The following is a 15867-nucleotide window of genomic DNA, read 5'->3' as shown; positions in this document are numbered from 1 at the left end:
ACCAGACAGTGATATCACAGTTGTTAATGGGGGATTTATAACAATGTGAACAAGCCAATATCAAAATCCCAAGAAACAGCAGAGTGTGAGTAATGCACAATAATATAAAATAAAGCCTTGTTCGCTGAGTTAATATTGTGACAGGTAAGTCAGACGTCTCAACTTCAAGAACTTCATTTTTTCTATCTTTTTTGATTGGACGCATTTTCTCCAGCAAGAGAAAATGAATTCTGGTCAGTGTAAAGAATCTAATTATCTATATTTAACCTCTTCACAGACGGGCAAGAGATAAGGTCTGTTATGCTGTCACTTTTCAACTCGTTGAAACTGAAGCAATAGGTGAGTGCATCTTCCATAGCTTTCACCAGGTCTGCTAAGGACTCGAACGGGTACAGAAAGCATGATTCTGCTGGAAGCAAGCTGGAATTCCGAGTGAAGCAGCAACCTGCTACATCCGTTGCACTTCGTCTTTTAGGGGCGAAGCTCCTTAAGGTGTGGGTCTGTCCATCCTTGGCGTATGTATGTAGCCACCTCTAGTTTGTAATAGAATCTGTTCGCTGTTGGCGCGCGCACAGAGTTGCCCGATGGTTAAGGCCGCAGAACGGCGAGCGCGCAAGGCGGCGGCAGCGCGTGCTCGCATACAGAATCCCGATCTGTGAGCCCGCGAGGCAGAAACGCTTCGTGAAGCTGTGCGACGCCGCCGCCAAGATCCTGCCGTACGAGAGTGGGAGGCCGAAGCGTGTCGTCTGGCTGCGCTACGCCGCCGCCAAGATCCCAGCGTTCGAGAACGAGAAGCCCAAGCGTCACGGCAACGACGCGAGGACCCTGCCGTACGCGAAGCGGCACGGCTGCTGCGCGAAGAGGATCTCCAAAACGTCAGAGAACGGGAAGCGGCGAGAAAGCGCGCGTATCGGCAGGCAGACCCCGATGCAGTGAGAGCTCGTGAGGCGTCTGCAAAACGCACCAGGCGAGCTCAACACGAGCATATATACACACACAGTGTTTCTCACGTCTTTCTTGAGGATGTAGTGGGCGAACTTTCACTGAAGAGTCACGGTTTTACCGATTATTTCCCCTCAGAAGCTTCGCCCACTGAACATCATTCACCTCGTGGATATGCTGTGATTTTTTTCGCCATCTTCCGGGCCACATAGAAACTGACGTAATAAGTGATCCGGGAGTCACATTTGCGTCCATGAGGTCAGTCTAGTCAGGGAGGGCTTCACAAGCAACAATAATTTCATAAACATCATTAGGGTGCCCCCCCCCCCATCTAGCAGCTCATCCAGCTTATTCTGCAATTTTATTGAATTATTGTGGATGTCCGGACATAGAAGGCTGCTCGGAACTCCAGAAGGTATGTTTGCACTGGGAGTGACTGTGCCAAACTGTAAAAACTGAGGCAAGTCACAGAGATCAAAGATTGTGTCGGCGAAGGGGGATAATTCGAGCCAGACATTCGCTTCAGAATTCCAAAACGATTTCAAGTGCATCTTGGCAGAGGCGAGACGTCATCAAGTGTAAAGAATCTAGTTATCTGATTTGTCACTTCCAGTTTGTGGTGTTCACAGCCGACCATATTTAACCTGTATGTTCATAGCCCAAGGTTTTCGTGACATAGTGCTGGAGGGCAAGGGTGCTGTTTAGAGAGACGTGGTGTCCTTCGGCAGTTGATTCACTCAGGAACCCACCCTCCTTAAATACAGCTTTTTCCCAAGTTGCTAAGAACCCGTTGATAACATGCTTGTAGCAACGGCAGATGAACCTTTCGTCGAAATGAGCTTCGCACACAACGCAGTTCTTTTCCAGTGGTTTGTCAGCGCGAGGAATCGTACGCTCCCAGGTCTTGCTCTGTTCATTGTCGGCGGGAGCAGAGAAGAGAGACGCTTTCTTCCCTTGTTTGCGGGTCGAAGCATATCCCGCATTGCATCCAGGTGCAAAGCAGTGCCTTTCCTGTTTACTCATCACTGTTGCATGGTCACATTGGCACGTATTAATCCCGAATAAGTACAAATAGGCAAAACGCCGAAGTTGCGACTTGCGAGCACACGAGCAAGCGACTAAAGGTGCCGTGCTAGCGGCTGGCAAGCGCTCTCGACCGATCACGGTGGCAACCTGTGCGTCGCTCCACGGCGAGATGAAATACCAGCATGCCTCCTTCACGGCCGTAGAGTGCCTAGAATATTTCTCCTAGTGTCGTGAACAGGCCGGCCGAGGGGAAACGGTATGCGATACAGCCGCCAGGTGGCAGTACCGCTCTCTGGCGCGCTGCTCTTTCGGCAAGCTGGGGAGGCAGCAAGCCGGAGCAGACGCTTTGCGTTGAAATTGCAGTGGTGGTTTCATGGCTTAGCACGCGATTGCCTTGTTATCCTGCGTTTTCCATGCAGACTGTAAATAAAGCGTGTGAATTTGAACGAAATCTATGCGAGCTCTCTGCCTTGTTGAGATTTTGTGTCCTCCTGCCGTGCCACCTCTTCATAGATTGGCCGCTCGCGCGTTACCAATGCTACTTTTTAAATTGCGGTAATTAAGGGGTGGCCAACCAGGGGCTCCCAGCGGTACGACTGTTCAGCACAAAAAATAACATATTTCTCTCCTCATCCGCGACCACCATTCCCTCCCGTAGGCTGCTGTCGCGACTTTGTTGTCATGTGCAGAATCGCAGGCAGTGTACAAACCCTCTTCTCGCAACTTTTTATATATACAATGTATTATGGACACTTACTTTCCCTGCACTCGGTGGCAGGCCTGGACGCACCCACGTACAAGGGTCATTATCTCTTCGATTGGCCCTTCACGCCTCGAAGTAATCAGAAAAATAAATAATGCCATAGCAATGACAGTGCGCCAGACAAAACCACTGGCGAACAGGACCCCCTGCGAAAGAGTTACCAGCAGTAAAGAAAAACAAACCAATACAAAATGTCAATTTACAATATCAACATTTATTGCAGAAGTCAGTGTCAAGAATTTATTTACATTTTTCACTTTGGCAGCTCCGAACTCCTAACAGATTCACAATGCCAGATTTCTCAATTACAAAAGCCACTGTACCAGGAACTTATTTACATTTTTTACATGAACAGCACTGAACACCTTACTGACACCGCCGCATTTTCAAGAGCTTTTGCTTCTCTCGCTTAGAGGACAGGCTCGTATTTGTTGCTTTCGTGAAGAAGTGCAGTCTGGTGAGTGCGTAAAACTTAATAATCGCTGTAGTGAGCTTACGACCGTGCTCAATGCAGCCAACTTTTTCAAGTTCATGACCCTGAAGAAAAAACAAGAAGCTAACTAAGCTTTCGGCATGAAGCTTGTTCCGGCTGAAAAACACAGTGAAATAATTTTCAAGCTTTGTGATGAGCTTTTCAAGAGCGTCTGATGGGTAGAGCAGGCCCCCATGGTTGAACTGATTCGTCAGCGTGGCATTACAGTTCGATTCTGCTTGCAGAGGCATAATGCAGAGACAAGATGCACAATCAGGGCATGGAAATTTTTTCAGAGATTTGCGCACAACATAGCCAGCTATATAGAAAATTAGCCGGCTATCGCTCTTTTCTTCTACCATGCCATCATGGTCAAGCAGGGAGGCATGCCTTTCCAGCACTTCTTCAGCATGCGGCAGGTTTCCTTCATCCAGAAGGCTATCAACAAGGGCTGTTACACGAGCTCCCTTTTGTTCGGGCACATCAGAAGGCTCTAAAAGAGCAGTAACCAGTTCAGGAGGAGAGTTACCTCCTTTAGGGGGTCTGGCGAGGCTGTAAAATGCCATGTTATTATCAGTCTCCTCAGGTACTTGCACCTCAAGCAAGCTTTCCCATCCTGCGTAGTAACCAAGCACTTGGGCGAAAAACATCCGCTTCCGAAACGGACGCACTTAGTGCCAGCGGCAGGCTCAATTTCGCAGCCGCAACAAAGAAGCAGATCGTCGGCCCTTTTCAGCGAAGCGAGTGCGTCAGTTTCGGTGCTGACATAGTGCTCTTCCACATTTATGCCGCGGCAGTAAGTACTGCAAAGGTACCCATCTGCAGCACCTACTTCCTTGCTTGACGAAAACACTACGTGTTTCAACACGCACACGTCACCCGGCACTGTATTGTAGTGCCATGCGAAGCACAATGCTTCTGGGTTACTGGGCAAGCAAATTTTGCTGCAAAATGCCGACGGCGGCGTTATGCTGTGAAACGGGTGCGGCGCCTGTGCTGTTTCCTCGCCAGCGGCAGCATCGTCACAGGCCTGGGAAGTCGTGGGTTCATTCGGCGCTTTACGCTTAGCAGGCGGAGCTGTGCAGTCAGCAATATTCCTCTCTTTTCTTTTTCGAGGCACTGGTTTAGTCAGGTAAGCGGGGCCATCCGGGAAAATGGTAGGAACGGCGTCCGGCGTTAGCGATGGTCGTTCACGGTCGAATTCGACGTCCTCGCCGTTGATGACATGCTTGAAAGTTCTTTGGATGTAGCAATCATCAAAATGACGAGAACACACTACACAAGTTTCGTCTAGAACTTTGTCACCTCTTTTGATGTTTCGCGCCCATTCTTGAAGACGAACAGCGTCTGCCGGAGCCCTGAACAGAGACACCTTCTCCTTAAAAGACTTGTACCCGCCTTTGCACAAAGGCACAAAGCACGTTCTTCCTTTTTTTTTTCAGGCATAGTCACACACAATCGCTGCACGAGAATTCACGGCACATATTCGAAACGTAGCGAGAACACGCTTCACCACACAGACAAGTCGCCACCCGACACAACGTTGAAAGGCCCGGCCGGCACGCAAACTGACGTGCCAGTTGCAAGTAGCGCCCCCTAACGCTGAATCCAAATCAATTTCCCAGTCGCCGATGGGGAAGGTGCCTGTTCATGACACTAGGAGAATATTCTAGGCACTCTAACGGCCGCCTGGATCGGGGCGTGCGGCGGTGTTGCTCCAGCCGTCCCATTCGAACGGAGAAGACTTAATTGCAGAAAGGGGCATGGCCGCTGCTCTCGCCGCACCACGGCGCGCGCCTACTACCTCTCCATTCCTTTGCTACCTATGCGGGAAGGTTTGCGGTGCCTTGAAAATATCGCTGTATAGTAACCGTGGGTTAGCATACCACCTCCCCCACCCTCACAAAACGCACATAAAAGAATGGACGGCGGCTATCGCTATATTATTTATTTTTGTGCATGTGTGCGCCAGTCCCTGTCGTGATAATGGTGCTCGAGTGCGCTAGCAGCTTCGAGGGCGCTATGGCACGTAAAGCTCGTGCATTGGCATTCCTTCTATAGAAGGAATGCCATGATGATTGTCTTATTTTGTACTTGCCATGTTTGTGTTCAAGCGCATTTGCAAGCATTACATGTTCACGATGCACAGAATAGTTTATTTAAAATAGAATAGTTTATAGTATATCATAAAATAGTTTAGTTTATTTATTTATTTTATGCAAGTCGGAAAGCCGACATGGGACGATTTCATCTGTAGTTTGAGGTCTGTATCCTGTTGAATTCACTGGGTGCCTATTCTCAATATTTTGGGGGATAGCCTGTATGTCATGAGTAGTTTCAGACTCCAGCTAGGTTTCAGAACTCGTGGGTAAGCTGATCACAGACAATTTATTTATTTATTTATTGATACTGCAATCTTTTACAAGATCATAGCAGGGGTGGTACAAAACATAAACATAAACATCAGTGGAAACAGGCAAACAAACAATCAAAAACAAATGTAATACAAACTTATGTAACTGATAGCTGCAGTGATTATTCGAGACAAGAGAATAAACAAAAAGCAAAGTACAAACATAGATAACAATCATTTCTGCAGTGACTCTTCAAATGCAGACAATGTATTTAGGGCAACAACATCGTTATGTGGATTGTTCCAATCCACGATAGTCCTCGGAAAAAAAGAATATTTGAAACAATTTGTTCGTTGCATCAATGGAGAGATAATAAGATTGTGTCTCTGTCTTGTTCCGTAACCCAATCAAAAGTGAACGATATGTGATGTGTCAACTGCATAGTGACCTTTTATTAACTGGAAAAGAAATTTTAAGCGCAATATTCGATTTTGGTCCGGAATGTTTGGAAATTTGCTTTTCAAGAGAAGTTTTGTAATTGAAGTAGGATCGTACGAGTTATAAATGAACCTAACAACCTTTTTTTGCACCCTTTCAAGTTTTTGGATATCAGTCTGAGTAAACGGGTCCCATATGACTACAGCATACTCCAGTATAGGACGGATAATGGCATTGTGCGCGAGAAGACGAATACTTGGTGTGGTTGATCTTAAAGAACGCCTTAGGAAAAAAAGTTTACGGAGAGATTTAGCTACTACAAAATCTATGTGCTTTGACCAGGATAGATTTTTTGTAATCCAGAGACCAAGGTACTTGTATTGAGTTACTTCTGACAGAATTGTATTGTTGGTGGAGTACTGGAACAAAAGAGGGTATTTTTTAAGGGTAATTCTCATAAAAACTGTTTTAGCAAAATTAACAGGCATCTGCCATTTGTCACACCACAAAATTACTTTTAGAAAGTTCCGATTTAGTTTAATTTGATCGTCAACTGAGGTGATCTTTTCATATAAGACACAGTCGTCAGCGTACAACCTAATGTGAAAAGAAAGGTCAGTGACGATATCATTTATATATAACAAAAAAAAAAAGAGGCCCAAGGACGGATCCTTGAGGAACGCCTGAGTTTACAGGAGCGTGTTTAGAAGATGTATTTTTTACCGTAACAAATTGACGCCTGTTTGTTAGATATGCTGTTATTCAGTCAAGGATCTTTTTGTTTTGTAGAATACAAGTTAATTTGTGAAGTAATTTAGCATGCGAAACTTTATCAAAGGCTTTTTGAAAATCCATAAATATGGCATCCGTCTGCTTCCCTTCGTTAATTGCTTGAGCAAAGTCATGCGTAATTTCCACTAATTGAGTATTCGTTGAAAAGCCCCGCCTGAACCTATGTTGAACATTTGTTAATACTTTATGAGAATTAAGGAACGTAATTATATGTTTATGAATAATGTGTTCTAGAATTTTACATGATGTTGATATAAGGGAAATCGGTCGGTAATTCGGAATAGATGACTTGTCTCCCGCTTTGTGTAAAGGCTTAATTTTGGCGATCTTCCAGTCATCTGGCAGTTGGCCCTCATTCAACGAATGGGTATACAAAATAAACAAATAGCGAGAACACCATTCTGCGTAGCGCTTCAAGAAGGCATTTGGAATGCCATCTGGCCCGGTTGATTTTTTAACATCCAGATTCAGCAGTTAGTTTAAAATGCCATTCTCGGAAATGACTAAGTCTGGAATAGGTGGGAGCGATATTGAAAAATCAGGAAGGATGCCGTTATCACAAGTAAAAACAGACTTGAAGTGGTTGTTGAAGGCGGAACAAACTATTTCTTCATTGCATGTTCTTTGGCCGCTTATCGTGAATGAGTTAATCGAGTGAGATGTTGGCGTGATCAGCCTCCGAAATTTCTCGGGTGATGTTTTGATAAAAGTTGGAAGCGATGTTTCGTGGTATCTTTCCTTGTCGCGCGCAATTTGCAGTTTTAGTTCGCCCGACAGGTTAGCTATCAGCGGCGTATAAGCAGCTTTATCATGAGATTTCGCTCTTTTGCTTTTTATTTGTTTAAGTTTTCGCTGTAAATGTAGCGTTTCTCTTGTAATCCAGGGGTTCCGGCATTTAGTTTTTTTAACGATTTTCGGTATGAAACGCTCCACGCATTCAAAGACAATATCTTTAAAAGTAAGCCACAGATCATTCACACTGCTACCCGAGTGTTTAAAATCATCGTAATGACAATCAAGGATATCCAGAATGGATTCATCGTCAGCTCGGAAAAAATTCGGAAAGGAAGTTTTTGTACAGCAGCGATCAACACACATATCTAAAAAAGTTAGCAAAACTGCCCTGTGATCCGAAATACCGCTGATAACTTCTCATATTGCCGTGTTTTGGATTGAGCCACTCAAAAAGAATAAGTCCAAGATAGATTTTGAACCGTTTAGTTCTCTAGTGTATTCTTTAACAACCTGCAGTAAATCGGCTATCACAGCGCGGCTGCCTCCCTGGAATCAAGCAAGCCGAACTGCTACGCAGATATGGACCGGAGCCATCGCCGCTTGCCGACTACGGTATCAGCAGCATCAAAAGTCCTCACACCGCAATATGGCCATTGCGACCATCTTCGGTGACGTCACATCACGTGTCCATCTTGGAAGCTACAAAAGGGCGTGAACCGGCGAGCCACCCCAGTGGGCCAGGCAGCAGCACTACCGGCGGGATGCTCAGTAATCCCATCTGCTTCGTTCTTCAGGTTGGTGATAACCGGCCATCGCATTGTTTTCGTAGTGACAACCCTTATTTGTTGCTGCTGCCTTGCCCACACTTTGTACTAAATGTTGTTACTTATATTTTCATCCTAGCAAAAAGTTTATTACTCTGTGGCGACATTGCAACAAACCCCGGTCCCTCCCAAAGTGATACGTTGCGTGAGTTACTGGCCGGACAACAAAAAATAATGGAAACCATGGCATCTATGCAATCTTCTCATGAGAAGATAGAAAAGAAATTGTCTTCAGTAAGCGACAGAATGGAGGCAATGGAGAAACAGCTGTCTAGTCTGGCCACATTGGGCGATAAGATTAAAAACTTAGAAGACCAAATGTCCCACCTTGATAGAAACTTCGTGGCGCTTAGGGACAAAGTAGATGATTTAGAAAATAGGAGTCGCCGAAATAATCTAATCATCTATGGTCTTTATGAACCCAAGAATGAGACACATGAAGAATTGGAAAAGAAATTTAATAAGGACATTGTAGAAGATAAACTGGGACTTAAAGCGGTCAGCATTGAGCGAATATGAATTCGCTCAATGCTGACCGCAGCATTGAGCGAATTAGCATTGAGCAGGTTAGGCCGCAGTATGGAAAATAAAAATCGTCCAATTGTAATAAAGTGTCTGGATTATAAAGAAAAGCTGTCAATTTTAAAAGTTTCGCATAAACTTAAAGGCACTTCATTGTCTATTGCGGAAGATTTTTCGCATCGTGTCCGTGAGCAGCGAAGGATGCTTTGGAAAACTGCTCAAGACGAAAAGGAAAAAGGGGCTAAGATAAAGCTTATCTATGATAAGCTAAGTGTAAACGGCGTTATGTACGGTTGGGACAGTGACAAGAAATGCCGCTTTCGGCTGAAAAGTGATAGGCGGGTTTGACAAAGGCAAAATGATGATCGATTCTTGAAACTTCTTAACATCAATTGTGGGAGCGTAGTCAATAAAAGCACAGAGCTTGAGGGGCTAATTATTGCTAACGATCCTGATATTGTTATACTGACTGAGACTTGGCTCAGTGATGAAATATACGATAGTGAATTCGTTCCATCAGGATACCGAGTTTACAGGAAAGACCGTGGTAGTAGGGGTGGTGGAGTTTGTATAATCTACAAAAGTGCGCTTAATGTATTCTTGATGCCTGAAGTTGCCTACATTGAGTGTTTATTCTGCAAAGTCTATAGTGGCGGCCTTAGGTATATTGTTGGTGCCATGTACAGACCCCCTAACTCTGATGCTTCTACCATGGATGTGTTGAAGGAGTATTTATGTGACCATGTCAAACCTGATGATCGGATAATCCTATCTGGTGATTTCAATTTGCCTGATGTTGACTGGCTAACAATGTCCCCCAAAAGTCGTAATGACAAGGTAGGAGAGGCAATGCTTGATATTGCTTTTGCCTTTGACCTTACTCAAGTTGTTGAAGGCTTCACAAGAATTCAGGATAGCAGTAAGACTCTACTAGATCTTTTCTTCGTAAGCGGTAGCATTTTCGAGAACGCCACATCTCAAATCATGCCAGGAATTTCCGATCATCAGGCCGTCTTCCTTAGCCTCAGCAATGTTAAAGTCGACAAAGCTAACGAAGTTTCATATTTTCGAAACTTTTCCAGAGCCGATGACGAAGCTATAATAGACGTGCTTTCGTTTCATCTAGATAATTTCTCTCGCACTGATGCAAATGTTCACAATCTTTGGGCTTCTTTTACAAAACTTATACATGAATGTATTGAACAATTTGTGCCATTGATACGCAAGAAAAACAAACGTGTGAATGCCTGGATAAGTCGTTCTACTATACATTTGCAGAGAAAATTAAAGAGGTTAAAGAAAAAACGTCGATCTGTAGGCGACTGCGTAAACCTGGAATCCAAAATTTCAGATTTGTCTCACAAAGTTAAAACACAAGTTGCAGCTGACAAAGACAAATATTTTTCAGTTTCTTTACCTAGTTTCATTACTAGTTCGCCGCAGAAGTTTTGGCAAGCAATTTCCCCATCTTACACTGATGTGGATGCTTTTACCATTAATGGTGTCCAAATTACTGATGCCACAAAAATTGCAAATGCATTCAATAGGCAGTTTCAGTCCTGCTTTACTAATGACGATGACAAACTGCCTAATTTTGTGTCACCATTACCGCCGATGCCCGACATTACCGTAAGTGAAAAGGGAATTTTCAACATGCTTTTGAAACTTGATGTAAAAAAATCTAGTGGTGCTGACGAAATACCCAATGCCTTTCTCAAAAGGTACGCTGAATGGGTCGCCAAATATCTTTGCATTCTTTTTACAAAATCGTTGAAAGAAGGACAGCTGCCAATCGATTGGAGGACAGCCAAAGTGAAACCACTTCATAAAAAGGGTAAGAAAGATGAAATTAGTAATTATAGGCCAATATCACTATTGTCAACAGTTTGTAAGTTGCTCGAGCATATAGTTCATAATCATATTTCGGAATTTCTAACTGCTCATAATGCCCTATCCGAGTCTCAACATGGATTCAGAAGAGGCTACTCTACTTGTACCCAATTAGTTCAGACCGTTCACGATTTTGCATTGACAATTAATAATGGTGAGCAGACTGACGCAATTTTTATGGATTTTTCAAAGGCGTTTGATAAGGTTTCTCACAAAAAATTAATTTTCAAACTAAACAACATACTCAAAAACAAGCAGTTAACTAAATGGATTTTATCTTACCTTCATAGCCGGCAGCAATATGTTGTATTTAAAGATAAATGCTCTGAGAGGGTTTCTGTGGAATCTGGCGTCCCCCAGGGTTCGGTACTTGGTCCGCTTCTTTTTCTTTTATATATCAATGACATTGTGAATGACATACCCGTTAACATAAAACTCTATGCAGACGACTGCGTTATTTACTCCGAGGTAAAAAATTCTAATGACCAAATAAAGTTAAATGCCGCATTTCAAAAAGTTAAATCTTGGTGCGACAGTTGGCAGATGCCCATAAACTTTGAAAAAACCGTATTTATGCGCATATCACACAAAAAAGAGCCCCTCTTGTTCCAATATTGCTGTAACAATATATACCTTGCTGAGGTGCAGTATTACAAGTATCTAGGGGTTTACATCACAAACAACTTGAAGTGGAATAAGCATATCGATTATGTTGCAGCTTGTGCTAACACAAGACTTTCATTTCTTAGGAGAGTTTTCAAGCACTCCACTCCCACTGTGCGCTTGCTGGCGTACAAATCAACAGTTCTACCCATTCTAGATTATGCAGTCGTTATATGGGATCCTTTTACGTTGACTAATAAAAAGAAGATTGAAAAAATACAAAGAAAGGCAGCCCGTTTTATATACAACAGTTATGGTCGCACATCTGTTAGTGCACTGCTAGCGAGAGCTAATCTTCCACCAATAACTGAAAGAAACCGAATTTCTCGTCTCAAATTTTTATATCAACTAATTAAGAAGCACTATAAGATAGACACTAGCAAATTATTATCTTTCTCCTCTGGGTATCCGACAAGGCATCGCCATAACCTCTCCATTACGCCCTTTCAAACACGCAATAACTGCTTCACGTATTCATTTTTTCCGAGAACAGTCGGGGAATGGAACAACCTAACTAATGACGTTGTTTTACAGCCATCACTTGAAAAGTTTGCCTTGTGTTTAACTGCATAATATATATGTGTGCATATGTGTGTATGTATATGTATGTATATATGTGTATATATTTGAAATTGTGTAGAATTATCACCCGTGTTTTTTTTTCCAGTCCTTGCGTATGTGACTCTGTTTCTGGAATATTTATTATCCTGTACATTTTGAATTGTATTTTGTCGCCATGGTTGATCATGTATTCGTGAATTTTGTATATCAGTTTTTCCTTTTTTTTTGTAATTCCGAGAACGGTACTTTGCTTCCGTATTTTGTTCTTGTTCAACTAGGAACATTTTATGATTGTACTTCCCACCCTGCTATAATCCCTCATGTGGGATTGCAGTATCTACAAATAAATAAATAAATAAATCGAACGAAAAAACAATATCTAGCATTTCGTGATTAGCATTGCTAGTAGAATGAAAAGAAAAATTTTCCCAGTCAATATTAGGCAAGTTAAAATCTCCTAACAAGATGAGTTTGTCATGTGGCTTTATATTTTGCCGCAAGTAGGTTCTAAGCTTATCCAGAACACTATCAGAAGAGTTCGGGGGACGATAAAGCGCACCTATAACATAACGAACTTTGCCTATATAGACTTTGCAAAATATGCCCTCAACTTCTAATATATCAGGCAATTGTTGCGGATGTAATGAGTTCTTGAAAAGTATCGCAACTCCTCCTCCTCTTCGGTCGCGGTCCTTGCGGAACACGTTATAGCCTTTTGGGACAAATTCGCTATCAAAAATTTCACTGCTTAACCACGTTTCGGTAAGTACGGCTACATCGGCATCGTGCGACAGTATGAGACCCTCAAGCTGGACTGATTTGTTGACAATGCTGCGGCAATTTACGTTTAAGATAATGAAAAGCGATTTCGTTTTGTTATGAAGTCATTCGGAATTTCCGGAAACCTTGTAACGCTTGCCTTTTTTTTCGTCCCATCTGTATATTTTCTTGTCAATGCTTAGCTTATCAAAAATCATTTTGACCTTACTACCAGCTTCTCTTTCTTCTGCAGAACTCTGCCAGAGCTTTTTCCGAATTTCCCGCACTTTCTTAGAAAAATCTTCCGAGACCGAAAACGGGGTTCCTTTTAATTTTGGACACGACTTCAAAATCTCCACCTTGTCACGATAATCTAGGAGCTTAATTATAACCGGGCGAGCTTTCTCGTTCTTTTTGCCAAGTCTGTGGCACCTTTCGATACTGCTCACCGAGATTTTAAGCTTCTCTTCGAAAACATTCGTTTTTATCTTATCGACAAGTTCTTCGGGTGTTTCAGACGGGTCTTTATCGATACCGTACAGAATCAAGTTCTTTTTTCTACTCCTATTTTCTAAATCGTCAACCTTTCCCAAAAGATACGACACGTTTTTTTCTAGTCTCACTACAGTACCCTTTAGTGCACACATATCTGTTTTCAAAGCACTTATTGCAGACAGCTGAACTTCAAGGCCATTTAAACGCTCTGTAACTGACGTGATACCTGCCTCAAGTTTCGTTGGCTTACTCAGAATTTCATTGATAGATGCTGTCATAGCAGTTTGACCAGAAAGAAGTTTAGCCAACATTTCCTTCTCGCCGGGGCCAGGGTTTGATTCAACGTCTCCGCAAATCAACAAGTTCTTAGCAAAAGTGCACACATCGAAATGTAAATTGAGAACACACAGTGGGCACGGCAGCAGAAACAAAAAGCGGTCATCGCTACGGTAACATTTGCCATAAGAATAGGGACTAACCTGCAGCGTACAAAGAAATGGATTGTTGAGCATCTTGCCCGTCGTGCTGCTGCCGAGCCCACTGGAGGGGATGGCTGACGTGAGGCAATTTATACGGGCTGGTAGGACCCCGTGGTAGTCCGTTCCTGAGGCAGGCGCCGGCGTAGAAGATACCGCAACCGGCACGATGAATTCTTCCGCTTCACACCGGTCGCAGGCCACTTGATAAGCCTCCGTTGATGCTCTGCAGTCGACAACGTTGGACGAAGGAAGTGGTAAAGGATCCAAAGCACAGCCATGCTCCGAAGATTGCGACACAAAAAAGTGAAGCAAGAACCTGCAGCGTACAAAGAAATGGATTGTTGAGCATCTTGCCCGTCGTGCTGCTGCCGAGCCCACTGGAGGGGATGGCTGACGTGAGGCACTTTATACGGGCTGGTAGGACCACGTGGTAGTCCGTTCCTGAGGCAGGCGCCGGCGCAGAAGATACCGCAACCGGCACGATGAATTCTTCCGCTTCACACCGGTCGCAGGCCACTTGATAAGCCTCCGTTGATGCTCTGCAGTCGACAACGCTGGACAAAGGAAGCGGTAGAGGATCCAAAGCACAGCCATGCTCCGAAGATTGCGACACAAAAAGTGAAGCAAGAACCTGCAGCGTACAAAGAAATGGATTGTTGAGCATCTTGCCCGTCGTGCTGCTGCCGAGCCCACACAATGGAACCAGCTGGTGGCTTTCTTCACGGCCACTTGGTGTGCAACCTTCGACACTGTCACTGTGCAAAGGACGACCTTCGTTACAGGAACTGCACACGGTGGTTGTTTCCGCTCCAAATTTTGTCGCTTCTGTGTTATTTGCGGCTGCGTATAGGTGGGGTAACCAGGAAAGACACTAGGAAAAGCAGTCCTCTTCAGACGCCGTCTCTTGGGTGAATCAGAAGAGTAGTTATCGCCCACAAAATGCAATGAGCAGACGACGCTACTGGCGGACTTGTCGTTTGGAATGAAATCTTTCCTGGATATGGCTTTAAGCCACTTTTGCTGGACAGCCCGGTCTGCAGGAAAGTCATGGAAGCTTACACCAAGCTTTTTCTTGGTACTTGAGTTGCAGTACGTCATGTTTCTGAAAAAAGACGGCAAATCACACACGGAATCTCAAAGTAGACCAAAAAACAAATTATTTGCCTTAAGTCAGTGTCGTATGACAACGTGAATATGCATATGAAAACATGTATGCAAGTCGCAGGAAGCCATATAAGCAGCCGTTCAGCCAAAGAACCGCTAGATTAGTTCGAATCTTAAAGGGCAAACAGTATGCACGCGATAATGGAGACAAAAATTGGGGCACCTTTAAGCCCAAACTCCATAAGCCAGAAAATGCACGCGACAGCGACGAGCGACGCGACGTAGATCGTCTTCGCGCGATCAGTCGCTAGCGCAGGCAAACCTCATTCACGCGACGACTTCGGCGAGCGAATTCCACTGTTGCTGGCATGAGGCCGTCAACTCGCACCAAGAAAACCGCGTAGCGAGCGGTTTCCAATTTAAAAATAAGATATATTGTTGTGTAATGGAACGGAAAGTGTTTATTATTGCCTTGCAGCATTTTTTATATGCGCATGCGTAATAAACATTGCGTTATTTTTTGTTGCGCATACGTGACTCGGGCAGGGTCACGTGCACCTATGTAGTCTTCGTCTTTTCCGGTTTTTCGCTATTGGCTGCTTGAGCCCAGCACTTCCGGGTGATGAGCGACGGTTTCCAAATCTGGAGAACCGAGCGATCGCGCGAAAACGAGCACGCGACACGTCGCGCGAACGCCATGTTTCGTCGCTCATAGCGTCGCTCGTCGCTGTCGCGTGCATTTTCGCGCTTATGGAGTTTGGGCTTAAAGCTTCACTTTAAGAGTTAAATGCGACAGCGATACCCCCGCGCGCGCGCGCATGCACGCGCACACACACACACACACACACACACACACACACACACACACACACACACACACACACACACACACACACACACACACACACACACACGCACGCACGCACGCACGCACGCACAAACACACGCACACCACCTGCTCAATTGCTACCATGCCTTCACTTCTCTGTGAATACCTATCGTTACTGCATCTACCTCGAATTTTCGCCCACAACCGAAGACACCGAAA

This window comes from Rhipicephalus microplus, chromosome 1 (genome assembly GCF_043290135.1).
Source record: "Rhipicephalus microplus isolate Deutch F79 chromosome 1, USDA_Rmic, whole genome shotgun sequence".
Taxonomy (NCBI): Eukaryota; Metazoa; Arthropoda; class Arachnida; order Ixodida; family Ixodidae; genus Rhipicephalus; species Rhipicephalus microplus.
This window is presented reverse-complemented; position numbering follows the sequence as displayed.